This window comes from Temnothorax nylanderi, unplaced genomic scaffold, assembly GCF_030848795.1.
Source record: "Temnothorax nylanderi isolate EJ_2023f unplaced genomic scaffold, tnyl_v1.0 TNYL_tig0051_pilon, whole genome shotgun sequence".
In the NCBI taxonomy this organism is placed as follows: Eukaryota; Metazoa; Arthropoda; class Insecta; order Hymenoptera; family Formicidae; genus Temnothorax; species Temnothorax nylanderi.
This window is the reverse complement of record NW_027249113.1, coordinates 714,748-732,427: the sequence shown is the minus strand read 5'-3', so window position 1 is coordinate 732,427 and position 17,680 is coordinate 714,748. Positions and strand designations below refer to the sequence as shown.

The following is a 17,680-nucleotide window of genomic DNA, read 5'->3' as shown; positions in this document are numbered from 1 at the left end:
TGTTTAATAGTAACAGCTAATAACACGCTATAACTAATCAAAATTAAGGCAGTATGAAAATTTTCAATACTTTTTCTAAATATTGTATCTTAGGAACTAGTAATAATAAACATAAGACTCTTTACCATTATACAATTCTCCTGGTATATTGGAAAATGTATTAAGGACGTTCTCCGGTCCTTATACTAGAGAAAATCGATTTTCTTTAGATTTTCTTGAAACTGTGAATATACGTTAATTTAGGTGTCCTTTATGCGTGGTATAAATTTCAGTACCTCTTCCGGTATAAAAAATAAAGATACTGAGCCTCAAAGTTTCAACTTTTACTAATGAAAAGATTTTCCAGGCCAAACGGTAAGAGATACGAGGTTGGCCAAGAGGACCAAAGTTGCTCCTCTCGTCGAGTTCTATAAAGAAAAAATGCCAAAACTAAAAAAAAATTAAATTTAAAATTTTTTTTTGAAACTTTGAGGCTCAGTATCTTTATTTTTTATACCGGAAGAGGTACTGAAATTTATACCACGCATAAAGCACACCTAAATTAACGTATATTCACAGTTTCAAGAAAATCTAAAGAAAATCGATTTTCTCTAGTATAAGGACCGGAGAACGTCCTTAACTCCATTTTGACCAAAACTCATACGGACATACGATTCTTACCTCTAATACAGATATCAACATCGTATTGTCATGATCTAACAAGAAGCTTTCATTTATATTTGTAAGTCATTTTAGAAGAACGTAGAAAAATTGCACCTCATTTAATGTCACGTTTAGCGCGACGGCAAAGGTTTCTGGACCAATATCTCAGAAATGAAAAGACGTGAAGGATATTGAGATTTTGTAAATCTATTAGAAAGAACGATAGAAAATGCAGGACAAACGTAGAGGCGAGAGGGTAGCTTTGTAAGAACATACAACTCTCTTTTTTGGCGTATTCCGAAAAAAAAAAAAAAAAAAAAGGAACATGCGTGAGTTCACTGGCGGATGGAAACGGGATAAAATCGCGAGATAAAATCGCATTATAGATGCACGCGCGTGCGCACGCGTACAATGGCGCGCGTGCGACTCTCGTGATAAATTAATTATCGCTATAATTATCGCCGGTGTCAACCGGCGGATGCGCATCCATTACGTGTTGCACGCGCGCGCGCGAGCGCACGCGAGAAAGTTCGGCTAGACGAGGTAAAGTTCACATTCCATAAGCGATCGATCACGCGGGGAACAGGTTTCAAAACCTCGCGAGTTGTCCGGCCCGGTCGAAAAACCGACAAAAAAAAAAGCGTATTCTCTTCTCCAGACAAATCGATTAACATCGCGTCATAACGACCGTTGCGCGACGCCCGTTTCTTTTTTTTTCCCTTCCACTCCCTCGCGCGAAATTTATGCGCCGCTACTTGCAGACGCGAACGCAAATAAGCGATTAAACGCGAACGAGAGAGAGATTATTTTCTCCGCCTTTCTTACGCGCGACAACGTGAAACTTTTCGTCGAGCTTTATATCTCCGGTTGATACGACGATACGCTTCTTCGGCGGTTTATAAATCGCCCCCGTTCGAATTCGATCGAGCGGTACTGCGCGCAGGACAGCGAGGCAGGGAGGATGTCTCAGGGTGAAATAGGGTGGAAGGGTGCAGATATCGTTGCTTAAGGGGATGCTGTAGTGGCAGTAATTACCGACATTTTTTTGAACACGCAAAACTTTGAATTGGCTTTACGGAATTGAAAAAACTTTTTTACAGAATTAAAGTACGCACAAAAACGGAGGGTGCTGCAGTCGATTTTACATCAAAAACGAAAAAAAAATTAAAAATTTCGGCACATAGAGCTGTCACTGACGACAATACAAAAATACTGCAGTTTATATGTACAAAATTACAGCACCCTTAGGGAAAACATTTAAGAACAATATCGTGCAATTAGAACTAAGATAAAAGTGTAGAAAAAAAGTTATATGTGTCCAACTTTTATATATATGCAAAAGCACATGCAGGTTGATATGATGAGTAGTATTGCATGTAGCGAGAGATGGCGCAGCAATCGAACAAGGACAGATGTCATTTCGTTAGACAAAGCCGGATATAGGGAAAACAAAATTAGAAATGTTGACATTGTCGACATCGAGGAAGTTCGGCCGTCACTCCAGCATCCCCTTACTGTCGCTTCAACCATCGAATGTGTATCCCGATTTATAACGAGCGATATATACTTACGACGAGAAGAGGTATCGGCGCAATTTTAGAGCTAGTTTCTCTCGTTCCCCCTTGCTACTTGAACTATTAGACGAAGTCAAGTAAGTTTTTTCGCTGTCCGGCTGCAACCTAGCTGTCTCTCTCTCTCTTCTCCCAATCCCCGGGAGCATCTATCGAAAGGCGGCGATTTATTTACGAGGAAAAACGTTGAAATCGTACATTTATATGAAAAATGTAATATACCGTCGGACTGAGTTTCTTGAAAAGAAAACGTTTCCGCGAGCGGAGGAAGCGATATACCCAGCGGAGACGGGTAAACAACGGATAATGACGGGTATCGAGCGATCGCGTACTATTATTCTGATTTATGAATGCCCGTGGACGGTTCGCGAACTCTCTACTGATTTCACGATAATTACACGTGCTCTTTGACATTCCGCGATCTCGATCGATCGGCCGACCGACCGACCGACCGACCGACCTACCGATGCGACGTTCCAGAAACGTTTACGACGAGACGGTCGTCAGCGCGCGATGACTTGTTTTTTTTTGTTCGATGCAGAAAAAAAACGATTACTGACGATCCTCATCGGGCTCTATCCGAGGATAGAGTAACGGAGTAACCTCGCACCCGTAAAATAGACGCCGGTCTAGAAGCGTGTGAGAGAAGCAGAGGAGGAGCTGAAGAAGGAAGGGCGGGGGGACGCAGGGAGGATGGAGACACGAGGAGCGAACGACGAGGATGGAGTGATCTCGCGGTGGTTCGAAAGAGCGGCGGGAGATAGAGAGACGAGGAGAGGAAAGGAGCGAGATAGAGGGAGAGAGAGAATGCGCGTGAACCAGAGAGACGGTGGTACGGAGGACGCGCGATGTACCCGCTTAATTATCCCTCCGTGCCTCTCTCACGTATGCGCCTAGCCTCCACGCTCGCCTCTCGGTCGCTCCACCATCGTCGTCGTCGTCGTCGTCGTCGTCGTCGCCTCCGTCCGTCGTCGTCGTCGTAGGGAGAGAAACGGCGGCCTCTCTCGCGAGGATGGTGGGGGGATCGGCTGTACGCGCGACGGCCACAGGAGCGAGCGAGACGGCGCGCCGTCGTAGCGCGCTCGGCTTAGCCGGCGGCTTGGTGAGAGAGAAGCCGCTGGTGGGGATACTGCACGCTCCGGCCGTTCCGAGGGCCGCGACGGCGGCGCAAAACATTCAGTCGGCAAAAAGTAGCCAAGGGGTGAGCATCACCCTGAGGTAGTAACCTAACGGAGCACACGCACGGCCGGAGCGGAGAAAACGGAGTAATATCGCAGTCGCGCGCAAGCCGCGAGCCGCCGGCGCTTAGATTTTCTGTCTCACCTGACAGGTTGTTTGGTGTACTGCTCGACACGTCCGGAAGAACAAGCGGAGGACGACATCGTCTTGGCATCTACGATTCCTGACTTGTTTCTATTTATTTATTTATTTTTCCCCTTAACCGGTGCGTAAAATTGTCCGCACGCTTCACGACCGGCGACGAGTGGTGAATTCCGTTCGCGAGTGCGCGGTTCTCGTTCTCAGCGTGTCGTCTCTCCAACCCTCTCTTTCTCCCTCTCTCTCTCTCTCTCTCTCTCTCTTTAAATACATTTTCTCGATCGCCGCTCTGCGTTCGACGTCGCGCGTGCCACCCGGCGAGGTGTGCGCGCGATCGAGGGAGATGAGCGGGACCGCCGTCGCGGATCGGACAGGAGATCGATGAATCGGCCGTTCTCGCGCCGATCGCTGCGTCGGAAGAGGCCCGTCGAGGCGAGAGACGCGATCGCGACGTCTCGTACCGGTCGTTCCGCCGAAAGATCGGCACCATGAGCCGCGTGATCGCGCGAAGCCGCGACGTCGTGCAAGGTCGTCGCAGCAGCTGAGACTTTCAAAGTGCGGGACACGTCAAGGTCAGCCCCGCGCGTTCCTCCGCGCGTGTCCTGCGCCGCCGGACGACCACGGCGACGGCAACGACGACAGCCACAACAACGACGACGACGACGTCGACGACGAGGTGGTGGCGGAGGAGGTGGTGGATCGCGAGGATCACGACGAGGAGGCCGAAGACGCGGGATCGGAGACCCCCCGTGGTAGCGGTGCCGCGGGAGAGCAGCCGCGGCCGAGGGACCGGCCACGATCGGCATGGAGGTGCGCGCGATGGAGTACCGTCCCGTGTTGCCCGCGGGGGTGATGCCCACCGGACTCCACCAGGACTATCACGCCGCTATCCCGGACCTCAGCCCGCCGAGGAGCCAGGGCTCCTCCACCGGCGGCGCTTCCTCGATCGGCGACTACGCGCCGCGTATGTACACGCCGCCCACGCCGCCCACGCCGCACGAGGACGAGAAGGTAAAGGACGCGCGAGACAGAGCGTATCGAGCGTATTCTCCCGATTGATCTCGGATCCGCGAGACCCGTCGCGATTTCATTCGATTCGCGCCGCGACCGCGATCCGAGAGATCTTGGCCGGAAAGAAGTGGCGCGAAAAGGTTGAGACACTTAAAAAAAAAAGGGTTGATTGCTCGTGACCGAGCAGAGTTCTGTACAATAATAATCCCTTCTGACCGTTTATTTCCCTTTTTTCCCTAAGAATTCGAGGAGATTGATGCAAATGTAATTTCCTCAACTTGGAGATTAATTCTCTCGTGTTTCTTAAAAGAGCGGGTTAAACCGCTGTTGCGCGCGCCGAAGTCCTCGATTTATCTACGGCCACTTGTCCCTTTATTCAGCATTGAGAACTGAAGCTGTCGCGCGCGGAATTACGAGCGAGATTACTTTATGCTTGCGCGAGCGAGCGCTCGGTATGATTAAGATTGCGCGAAAATAAGCGAAAGGAAATATCTTTGGGAGGAAAGTGGAGTACGGGCTCGCATATGTTTTGTCGGATTCACGTTTACTCACTTATCTCTTTACTTTCCATGTTGTGGCGATCGTGCACATAGTGGACCCTCAGCGGCACGATACTCGAATCTAAATAAAATAACAACGTATAAATATTACTGCAAATTCCATGCAATACTGACAATTAGTTATTTATTATATCACACGAAACTCATTTCGTCAATCAACATTCTTGTAATTGCGTTAAAATAGGTCTCAGGCTATAAATACGCGTTAATGGTACTAATATATTGGTGCTAAATCTGGGAAATTGATAAAAAGTTTGACATATAAAAACATAAATGTGAGGAGAGCTTGCGTAACTTTTTTCAAATACCTTTAACTAATTACAGAACGACATTATGAAAAACTGTTTCACGTTTTTGAGCTTTTCTAAATAACTTAAGTTGTATCATAAATATATTGTACAACTCTTTGACCTTTTGATAATAATTAACACACAATTCACATTAGTATTTAAAACGGCTAAGAATGCAATTTTGAGAGATTCCTCGATAAGCTGCTCTAACTTGAGAACAAAGCACACCGGCGGAGCAAGGCCAATTAAATGAAATCATACAATATGCAAAATCGTAGATTGCCAAGTTATGCGCAAAATTATGAATGTAAATGAAGGAACATAAGAGCGATGACGTCTGAGTCACATCGCGGGGTACCATTTGCGCGCTGATGACTATGAAAAATGGAACGACGGTGAGAGGATGGATGTTCGTCAATTCCTCGCGACAATAAGCGCGAAACAGGCCCATAAAGCGCCCGAATGAAATCAGCGTCAACCACGAATTCAACGTGACGCACGTTATTCGATCTCGCGTTTCGGAAACTCACAAATTTTATCGGATCACGAGATTTCTGAAGAGGGCGCAGACGAGTAATTCACACGCTTACGAAGAAAGGTTTATTTTATTCAAATAAACTAAACAAGAAAATCCAAATTAGATTAACAAAATGTATTAGTTTTTCTAATAATAATTGCGTTAAAAAAATTCTAACCGCGCACTGCCTTCTTTTAATTAGTATTTAAATTAATATTTAAATTGTATTTACAATTGTAATCTATCTGAATTTTTTCTCAATACGTGAAAAATTACGAATTAACGATATTTGAAATGATATAGTTCAAACAAAGTGCTATATTCAAAGCTAATCATGATTGTGGCTAAAATGGCATTCGTAAAAGAATCATGACTTGAATCATGACTTTGATTCTGAAGATTTACCTTAAAGTGATTATTTCTCTTGTTTCTTTCTTTTATTTCTTGAGCTATACAATACAAGAAGTACTAAATGAAAACCTTACGAAATAAATGTCGCCCGAGACATATATGTACCTATAGTAAATAAGACATTTGGGACAAGGATACAACAAGAATCATAAATTTGGAAAAACTTATTGAACTGGCAACCTCTCTTCACGGTTTAATTTTCATTTCTTGACATTCTTAACATTCATACTAAAATATGAATGGGGAATTGCTATACGAAATGGTTACAATACATCGAATGCATCGAAATACTGTGGAATATAAGCACGGTCGATTAACATTGCCGTCGCATATGATTTGACTAAGTGATTCGCATAAATATTCATGGCATAGGCCAAAATGATTTTATAGGCTATAAATTTTTAACAAGCAGGAGAAAATATTTCATCGATATCTACAAGATGCTTTATTTTGCATTCGCTGCTACTCGGTTCTTTCAATTAAAACTCACGGAGATTGTTCTAAGTGCAATAGGCCACGCGAAAACGTATACGTCGTCGAAATGAAGCGACGCCGAAAAGCTTCGTATCCTCCAAATCGTCTGACCTGACCGCGTAACATAACTGCATTGCATAACTGCACGCGGACAATTATTATTTACGCTCAATAAAAAGAAACTGTCACGATAAAAGGTCGCCTTGAAGCGGGCTTAGTCCTCGAGAGCCCATAAAAAATCAATCCACTCTTAACTGCTTTCCTGCAGTAAGTTTCGTAGCACCCCGTCGCGTCGCGCGAGCGTTGTCTCTCGTGAGAGGATTACGGGGATCGAATTAGACATCCTTGCTCCTAAAATGCGCGCGGGCGGCCGCGCCAAGGAGCATCGCAGGCCCGAGAGAAAAAGAGAGAGAGATTATCACGCTCCAAGTCATGAATAAATGTAAATCGGTGTAATACGATCTCTCTGTTAGTTCTTCGGAATTTTTCTGGCGGACTCGCGAGACAAGGAGTTCATTGCGTCGGGAAATAAAGCCGACCGCACAGGGATGATACACCGCCTTGCGAATTTTCTCATCTATTACTATTAATTGCCACGGAAATAAATAAAAAAAGCCATCACGCATGCGGGTCATTCAAAATTGCGGAAGAACGGTGGTAATGTAATGTAAAATTAAATTTCTAAACAAATAATTTATCATCTTTCCTTGGAATGAAATTCGCTGAGAAATCGTAGATTTTCTTAACGGGTTCGCTGAGAACGAGTCCATCTCGAGTTGGGAATTCAAGAATCCATCCGCGGATGAAAGGCGGTGTCAGGATGTGAAATACAAGGCGGGGAATACGCTCTATATGAAAGGAAATAAGTGAAATAAAACGCGAATGTAAGTCGTAAGAAAATCAACATTGATCGATTCCGATCGGTTCTCCTTGTTGCGCCTTACGTAGGAACGCGGGGCATGTTCCAGATATCCGTAGGAAGCAACGAGGAGGATTTCTGTGAGGCAGCCGCCTGTCTTAAGAATGCTTTCACAGTGCGCAATTTTCCAGAACCGTACGACAATAACGCTGTCACAATAAGGGCTTCTGCGAGGCGCGCGGCCCGCTGGAAAACGAAAAAGATAATCTGCTCGGGGTACAGAAATAAACGATACGATCGACTCCCCGTGTATCGAGGCATCTTCTTTCTTCCTTCTCTCTCTCTCTCTCTTTCTTTCTTTCCGTCTCTTTTTCTCACTTTCCTCCTTGCTCCTCATCTTTCACCCGATGGTGGGGGCGAATCTTGAATGGCCGGTGAGGAAGGAGCGTAGGTACCGTGGATTGAAAAGGGATGGCAGGGAAGCGGGAAGTGGGAATTGGAGGGAGGGATAGGGGAGCGCAGGAGAGCTCTATACTTTTCTTCGCATTCGACGAGTAATTCCATTTGTGCGTCACTGAGATTCTGAAACTTGACCTGTTAAAAAGTCTTTTACCAGCGGGCTCTTGTTCGTCGCCGTCTTGTGAGAAAGCGAGGATCCTCGGGCTCCCTGATACTCGTCGATTCGGAAAATTGTGTCGAAATATTATGGCAGATTCGATCGTCGTGTAAGGTAAAAGTACCAATACCCGGACACTTAAGAGTAAGTAAATGTACCAATACCTGGACACGTATCTATGTCTGGACACCTTTAAAAAATATATAAATTTATGGAAATAAACGTTTGGATACTATAGCTATAGTTTCAAACTACAAGACAAAATATTTTTATCTTTGATTTTAATTCGCGTTATACTTATAAGTAATAAAGGTGTCTAGATATAGGTACATGTCCGGGTATTGGTACTTTTACCTTAACACCGCTGGATTTAAGAGCGCGGCGTTACGCGTTTGTTTAAAAAGCAGCTTTCGAGAGCGCGTCGGGAGAAACTGTTACTTTCAGCTCGAGTGGTATCTCCTTCGCGTACTCGTGCGAAATTGCTAATGTAGACGATATTTTGTTATTAAACGGAAACGCGGCCTACGCTTTTTTACAAGCTTTCAGCTAAAGTTGCGATAAAAAGGGAGGAAGAGGCCGCGAAAAAGAATATCGTTAATTCGCTTCGGTACTGCGTTTTAATAACTCTTTCGTCACCAGGGGTAGTCTCGTTTCGTTTGTACGTCAACGAGATCGCGTAACTCGATGCACTGGAAAAAGTCCTTTTGTTCCGAATGCACGTCGTCCGCTTCGTAGAAAATTGCAGAGAAACTCGGGAGAAACGGAGAACGAAGCGCAATGCAATGCTTTGCACAATGGGGAAAAATAACGAAACCGGCGCAAATCGACAGCAGAATTAATTCCGGTAACGAGCGTCTAGGGAGAGGGATTTTTTGGGGAGTTTTATGCAAATTACTTCGCGATCGCTTTCTCATGTTCGAAAACTTGTATAGTTAGAACTGAAAATTGTTTATATCACACGAATAAAACTCGGGGGGGGGGGAGCTTTATATATATATATATATATATTCGCTTCTTTCTCAATGATGATAATTGACCAATTTTTCATTCTAGTATCGTTTGAATATTATTTTCTAGGATATTAATATCTCTATTTAGTATTATGTAAGAGGGATGTAACGTATGATTTTACACTAATAATTAAATTACAATAGTTTTATGTGGTATTCAGGGTAAGATATATTATAGAAAACTAATAAAATGTATATCAGAGAGAAAAGCGAAATAAAACGATTAGTGACAATTTGACACAACCAATCAAGTTGCGCCGTTCGGAGACGACTCTGCCTTTGTTCTTCTCGTTCAAATTGTGTTTACGAAATCACTGTGTCATGCCCGGACGCTTTTTTGGACTTCGTATTATTATATGTACGACAAGTGCTTTGTTTATTTCTTCGATCATGATCGAAACATACTTCTCTAATATTTATCTCATCGCAATATATCTACGCTATTCCTTGAATATTACTTGGATATTAATATATCTATTTAGTATTACGTCAATTAATTAGTTTATTTAATTATCTTCGACTCTAACGAAATATCTTCACTGAATTGCGCAATACAAATTACAAATTGTGTCATGTATCGCGCGATGCGTTTGTTTCTTGTTCCGAAGCGACATGTTTTGATAACTTTGAGTAGATTCGACCAGAAAGCGGATCTCACTTTTGCCCGTCGCGGTCTTAAATAGAAAATAAAGATTTGTGGCATATATTAAGCGCGAGACCCTTTTCTTCTCTGAGAGGACACAGGATACCATATTTCTCCTACGGAAGTTATAAAAAAGCGTCGTGTTCGACTGAAGTTGAGATAGTAGAACTCACACGCGTTTCTATTTCTAGTACTTACGAAAAAAAAAAAACGTAACAGACGGAGAGAGTGAAAAAGAAGGGAGGGGGGCATAATTTCTTCTTTTATCTTCCGACCGTGATGAAAAGAAATGTTTATGATAATGAAAATTATGATAAATTACATTAGAAGTTTCTTTTTCTTATTCCGCCACGGTACGCAGCTACTTAAAACCTGCAACGAAATGCTCGTCGTTTGGAAAATCCGTTTAGATTTAGTTTCCAGACTTACATTGGTTTTCGGCGAATCATCCATCTCTGGATATTATAAGAGTGATACACAGAAAACGCGCTAAATGTGCTAAATTAAACTTTGGCATACATTCGATCCACAGATTACACTTGGGTATTAATATAAACTATATTTATATTCTCTTTTGTAACGCGGACGACTTCGTTGTATATTTTATAGCCACTATTAGAAAAATGGAGTATGCAACTTATGAAACAGTTTAATGTCGTATTAAGATTAGATAAATATGAGTCCCGCGCATGTATGTTTCGCGTGCTGCTGAAGCTTATTGCTACGAGCAAACTGCGTAACATTATAATTAGAATGAAGTCCGGACGAAAATCATGCGCGAATAAACTTGTGATACATCTGGCCAAATATTCCGTTTACGGAGGTATTCGTGCTTCACGTCTACGTACATAAACATGAAACTTATGCCATGTATACACATAATAACCAGGCACACACGCACGTACACATACATTGTATTTACAGGATTTGTGCGTGTGCATAATTACACTGTATTTACTTATCTAATTGCAACCTGACCGACGAATAGATACATGGCATTTCCTATAAATTAGATTTAATTTCATTCGACGTAACATTTTAGTGATAATAGATTTAATACACGGTATGTTTTTAATTACGAGTAATAAAAACAGAGAACTACCGATAATAATTATACAATATACAAATTCGAAATGTTATGTGACACGCATAAAATTCGATAAAACTCGATTGTCTTCGAATATTTCGTCACGATACGGAGACGATTTTCTCGCTCAACAATCCACGATAATTTCCCGCCGTCGCTAACTCGCATGGCGTCTATCGTCGGCGGAGAATACGGTTGGTCAGAGACACCCCGTATACACGTATATACGCACAAAGGGTGGGACCGGTGGCGTAAAAGAACCCGGGCGCTCCGAAACACGAGGCTAGCCTTCTGCCGCGCCGCTTCAGCTTTCATTAAGGAATCGTTAGCGCCGTCGCTCTCGTCGGCATCCTCCTCCTCCTCGCCTCCGTGGTCCGCTCCTCCTGCCTCGCCTCTCGCCTCCATCTTTTTTCCCCCTTTTTTTCTCCTCCTCTCCTCCTCTTCCGAACGAATATCGGCGCTCCGCTTTTTCGTTTTATCTTCGTGCTGTTCGCCGTCGTTTCTCGCTCCTTTCCCCTTTTATAATTTTCCCTGTCCCTCTCTGTCGCTTTTTCTCGTTTCGAATGGAAAATCGAACGGTGCTCCGGCCGCGTTGGGAATTTTCGTGCATTAAGATGTCGAAGAGAAGGAAGGCAATTCGAAATTTTTATTATTCACTTACTTCCCGTACAGTTTCTGGCCACATTAAGAGACTCTAACTTTAATCCCTGTGTTCCGAGGTATCTTATTTTTTCGTCTCCGTCTCGTTTCCGTTGGTGATTTTAATTATCGAAGATCGGCACGTCGGCGTCGTAGCGAAACACCGGCGCAATGTTGATTTCTAAAACCAACCTCTTCGAACAAGGCTGCATGCGTTCGTATGCACCTTTTTACGAGGGGCGCAGATGGCCGCCGCAGATCTCGCCTTTTAGGGTGTGCGTGCACGCGTATGCGCCAGCTATTGCTAATAGGAAAAAAAAAATCCTTCCCTAGGAGCCGCATTCCGGTTCCGCAGTTATCATAGCCAAGGGATATACCATCTCCCGATTTTACGCCGCAAACCCCTCTATCTCTGATGACACGCGTACTACGAGAGGGTGGATCCCGCGCTATGGGTGAAGTATAGGGTGAAATATTTATCGAAAAAAACCCGTACCCTCTACAGCGAGACAATATTTTCTATTTGTCTGCAGTTTATTTGCAATATACGTGTATTTATATTAACATGTTACACATGATCTCTGAGTCGTTTTATTTTTTATTAATCAATTCGCGACGCGACGGTATACTGTTGCGGAGAACGGAAAAAACACAGATAAAGCAGACTGATGAAGTTCTCTGAAATTATATCGCCCCGAAAAGGGGCAGGATCGCTGTGAAGCTTATAATCAGCGAGGGAAATGCGCTTCTTTCGTATTTCAATCACTGCTCGGCGAACGCGAACTCGGGAGAGAGGCCGTCCGTTTACGACGGGCAATTGTTGCGGGCGAACGCGTTTCTCCGCGCTTGCGAGAGAGCGCGGAAACATCGAAGCGGGAAAAATGATCCTGCGACTCTCCTTTTGCTCGTGCTTCTTCCGCGCGTTCCATTCATCGCGTATCAATTTTCCCTGCTTTTTCCTTACCACTTCATCTCATCGCCGTGGCCATCGCTCGTTCCCGCTCACGCCCGGATGCCTTTGGGCAGTTTTTATTTCGCCGCGCTGCTGACGCGTCCCTGGCTCTCGTTCTAGCCCGAAGACCGCGCGCGAGCACACCTCACGTCCATAAACAACGACGTTACATTCCGTCTAGATTCTAGAATCACTTCGCTCGACGCATTCTCTCTCTCTCTCTCTTTCTTTTTGTTTGTCCTTCCTGTGCGTAATTGCTTACGACTTGCAATACTTTTCGCATTTGCGTACCGCTAGCCATTTCGTCACTCAGACATGCGCGAACGGTGTTTTACCGACGGTATTACATTTACGCATTCCCCCTGGCGTGATAAATGTTATCACGATCGAAAGTGACCCGCGCAGAATGCAGAAATTTCGTCGAAAAAAAAAAAAGATGTATTTTCATTCAAGTGTTCTGCAGCGTTCAATGAAACGCGCAGAATTTACGACGATAGAATCTACTCGCGCCCGGCTTGCTGTTTAATAAAATATTATCTCGCGCAAAGAGAAGCGCTTTGTGCTTTATAAAATGTTTTATTTTATAGAACGCCGTATCCGAGCGCGAAACACCGTGCAGTTCTAGGGATAAGGCAACGTCCTCCACACATTGATCTCTCTCCTCTTCTCTTACTAATTACCCTTTCTCCCGTGGCGCGCGAGCGCTACCGGCTCGGTTTTTGTTCGCGTCTCGAGGCTAAAGCGATTCTGAAACCGTTCCTAGTAAACCACGGTCTCTACGTTAATGAATGGCAGGAATGGAGAGAATGAACCGCCGCGCCCGCGTCTGTTTCGAATTGCTTCCAACAGAAATTGGATCGTGCGTTATTCTTTCATAGGCGCGGGCATTGATTCCGCCGAATTTGGAGTTACTGCTGTAACGTGCGATTGCCACAACCATCCTAATAAGCAAACATCGTTAATATACGTAAAAAAAGTTTCTGTAAAAAGATAACCCGCTTGTATAACGCGTATTAAAAGAGATAGTAATATGACATTCGATTCTGTCTTCCTAGAACAAAATGTGTTGACGAAAATTTGTTGCTATATTTCTTTCGATTAGTCAGGCAGTTCCGATTAATCAGGCCTAAAGCTCAATTAAAATTCCGTGTAGGATGAAACAGGAAATAAAGTTTCTGTTTTCGCCAATTATACCGGAATAATTCGTTTCTCGATGACTGATTAACCACCGCAGAAATCTGGATTGGCGAAAACGTCCCGGCAGAAACGTAATCGAATATTTTTACATGGTTTCCGGTCAGGTATCGCTCAATGAATTCCAATGTAACGTGTAATTAGTTGCAAAACACTAATTATCGGCCGGCGATGGATCGCGTAAGCCACCAAATGTCGATCGGTACTGATTACACAACTATTTTGCCGAATTGTGAACTCGGAACTCTAATGTGATGTCCGATTATGAGGCTCGCGTATAAATGACCAGTTTAGTACGACCAGTTTAGAGTTTGTGCTCGGTGATCTCAACAAGCGCGCGGCCGCGCTTGGGTTTAATGAATGGCGGGGCTTCGCGGCCAATCAACTACCAGCTTAAACCCGGTCCATAATTACTGTATATTGTTTCAAACACGATCGTGCGTTTTAAATCCCTCGCGTCGGGGCAGTGCCATTTATCATTATCTCTCGGCATTTGCAATAAAATGCTAAAAACTGCGTGTTGAAAGTGCGACGCCAAGTAACAAAGAGGGAGATCGGTCGTTATAGAAAAAATTCGTCGGCAATTAAAATTATCGTGTCGAATAAGAGAAACTTTTACGTTTGTTACCTGACTGTGAATTTAAAAAAGGACAAAATTTAAACAAACGCGAACACGCCAGTCATGAAATCCCGCGTTTTAAGCTTAATCTATGTAAAACCGACGTTAGTGGGTTAAATCTTTTTTTTTTTTGCGCAACGCTGCCCAATTGCGTAATACGACGTGGAGGAAACGGCGACATCGAGCGTGAAGAGCATAATACGGCGCACGGAAGTCGCCGGACGGCGTGAAGAGGAATCCGCAGGCAATTGTTCTTGTTTTTCGTTAGGGTGGTCCAGAGGTTAGCCAATTAGACAAGGGATTGTATAATTGGGTAGATAAAGAATCGGGCGGATATTCTCCCAGGCACCTGCCAGCTGCCGTGTCGTAGACGAGGACGAGGCGAGTCCCCGAGAGAGAGAGAGGAGGTCGGAAACCGGTCGCCGCCGTTTCGATCGTTGCGCCTCCGTCGCGCGCGCGTTCCTCCTGACGCCGTAAAAATGATCCTTTCCGTCATTATCATTCGAATATTCGGACACTTCGTTCCCTCTGTGTCTACCGTCGAATTATTTATCGATGCTTTTCTCAGAAAAGCGGTTTGTCGCCAATCGAATCGATCAAAGTGGCACGAGGATTCTGTCTCTCTCATGGCCAACTTCGCAAAGCTTCATCAATTTCGTCATCGCTGCCTTTGCTGGCAACGTCCTCGACCTTCTATCAACTTGTCCGACTATTATTGTAATCATTTTTGTTTTTTTGCTTCACCGATTAGCGCATGCTAACCGCGGAACTTTGTTCTTATCTGTATCGTCATCGCAACTTTATGAAGACTTTAATGATCAACATATAATTCGTGTAATACGAACGTAAACCTTAGTTGCGCGCTCTCCCCTAATTGTGTTTGGATCCCCTCTTCGGGATACGGTATTATCAAGCGACGATAACCTCAGGAAGTAACTCCCGACGAATGTTACAGTTACAGCCAGCTTTATCGCGGCTAAATAATAACGAAGTTGTGCGGGCAGCCGTGTGTCACGTGTCGCGATATATACCGCGGCACATCTGGTGGATTTTCGCCGCGGCGGAAACTTGTCTGACCGTCGCGCTTTCGCGTGTACAATCGCCGCGTGTCATTAGACAAAACGCCGTGTGGCTCGAGAATGTCGGCTGGTGCCGGGCGAAACGATAGCGGGAATCGATGGCTTGAAAACCTGTCAACCGAGACGTGGCGCGTTGCGCAAATCGCACTTCTGGATCGAGCCGGCCAGGAATCCGCCGAGTCAGTTTCCGTTTATTAGAATATAAATACTTCTTCGAAACAATAGATATATATATATCGCCGCCTTTCCCGAGCCGCGCGAACGCGCCTGGCTCGGTGGACGAACTTGCTGCTGGATAAAGGTCACTGCTCACCGAGAGCGACCTTATCACTGGCATTAGACGATTTGAACCGTGCGAGCGCGGTGTCGCCCGATAACCATAATCGTGCCGCTGTCAGACGCCGGATTGTCTTACATGACACGTGTACACCGAGATTTGCAACTGATTTAAATCTTTTAACGAGGCTACAATTCGCCAGCTGCGATTCTTACAAATTTATTATAATTTTATGCACGAGTTCAAGGATTTTTCAGCATCTTCGCTGAAGATCAAGAGACAGATGAGAGAGGGGGAGATAGAGAAAGAAAAACATACAGAAGGAATCAGTCATACGGGTCGATGAATACTTTTTAAATGTATTCACTCCGAGATTCTAAGGGATCTACTTTTACTCTTCTAATTTATAGATAACTTCGAATCGTCAGGAATTTTAATTATTTAGGCATAAGGAGTCAATAGACTCTACTTATCGACCGGATAAATCTTCGAACGTGACTCTAGTTGCCGCTAGTATATCGATACTTTCACTTTCTTTTTTTTAAATCGTTAGTTCCTTAATTCCGGTTCTCAGTTTCGGTCGTTGGTTCCGAATCGCTTCATACATACCTCAACGGTATCGACAGTTACGTAACCGCGGCTTCTGTCCGTCTCTTCGATGAATCTGAAGATCTTTAGACGCCGTTTCGCGAGTGCTTTTCGCGAAATTATTTCCGCTTCGCCTCGGCAGCGTGCTGGAGAGCATTCCGAAACGTTTCGAAATTATCTCGCGTATATGCGCGCGTCGCCGCAATTATCCGGAGTATCGCGGCTGAGCGGAGCTTATAGTTTATCGCGGGTTGCCGGGTTGATTTTGACCCGGCGGCGCGTCAACCCGGCTACGAAAATTCCCATCAACAGGTTGTCACCGACTTCTCCGGACCGCGCTGCTGCAGCAGTTCCGGGCGAGCGGAGAACCGGAGCACGACGACGCTGTTACACGTGCATTGCGTTGTTCATTAACTCGTGTATTTCCAGCTCGGTATTTACGCAGATACCTTTCCCGGAAAAATTCCCGGCCTGTGTCCTAACCGTTTCTCGTAAAATCGGCTCACGTCGAAATACACGTGAATAAAGCGTCATCGTACATTCCGTACGCTTCATCGATCGCGAAGCGGCAATTATTACTATTAAGTAAATTAGTGCGGTTATAAAAACGGCCTATTAATAGGTATGATTCGCAGTTAACGTTAGCTAATATCAAATGCGATAGTATTAAAAACGGTAATAGTTCATATGAATATTATATATGAATTGATACACGATTTATTAAAGAATCCGAGAAATTCTAATTTCAGTGTTCGCTCTATAACAATACTGCTTTAGCAATAAATTTTATTATAAATATTATAATGTGCTGCACGATATAAGAGACTTGCGACGAATCGAAATTCGCCAGGCACGAGCAAATGTGTCCAAAGTTAAGATAAGTCGATTAAAGTGAAGTTGACAAGAGCTTCAGCTTCCAATTATTGGATGTTTTCGCGATTTTTTAATAAGTTCCATTGTTTCATTATATACGAAAGTATTGAAGTCTTGAATGACTTTTACATCCCCACTTAATCACCATGGCGTTTTTACGTGATTAATAAGCCGCTTTCAAAGCTTGAAGCTTTTGTTTGCAAAAAAGATCGCTACACGTCTTTATCGCCTTAATGAATTGGCTTTACGAGCTAAATGCAAGAGAGCGAAATGTCGATAATCGTAACGAACTCAATCGCATTTAGAAAGCCTTTTATTTCGATAAAATTAATTATCTCGGCAGTTTTATTTTGACTTCGGCTTATCGAGTATTTTATAAATTCCGGCATGCTGTGAGTAACGTTACTAGGGAAAGCTGTGAAAGACACACATATGTGTCTTTATCTTACGA

At 44.2% G+C, this 17,680-nt stretch overlaps 1 protein-coding gene and 1 long non-coding RNA gene across 5 annotated transcripts in view; one reads left to right on the top strand and one right to left on the bottom strand.

Annotated features, from left to right (window-relative positions):
• The window catches only part of LOC139772589 (uncharacterized), a 64,100-nt gene extending 61,393 nt beyond the window's left edge, over window positions 1–2,707 (bottom strand). For both annotated transcript variants that reach the window (XR_011718169.1, XR_011718168.1), the window contains exons 1-2: window positions 2,436–2,707; window positions 2,214–2,362 (exon numbers count right to left, since the gene is read on the bottom strand). This is a non-coding gene — a long non-coding RNA (uncharacterized lncRNA). The remainder of the gene's footprint in view (window positions 1–2,213; window positions 2,363–2,435) is intronic.
• Window positions 1–17,680, top strand: part of LOC139772568 (zinc finger protein rotund) — a 162,517-nt gene that overhangs the window by 129,430 nt on the left and 15,407 nt on the right. The window lies entirely within an intron of this gene.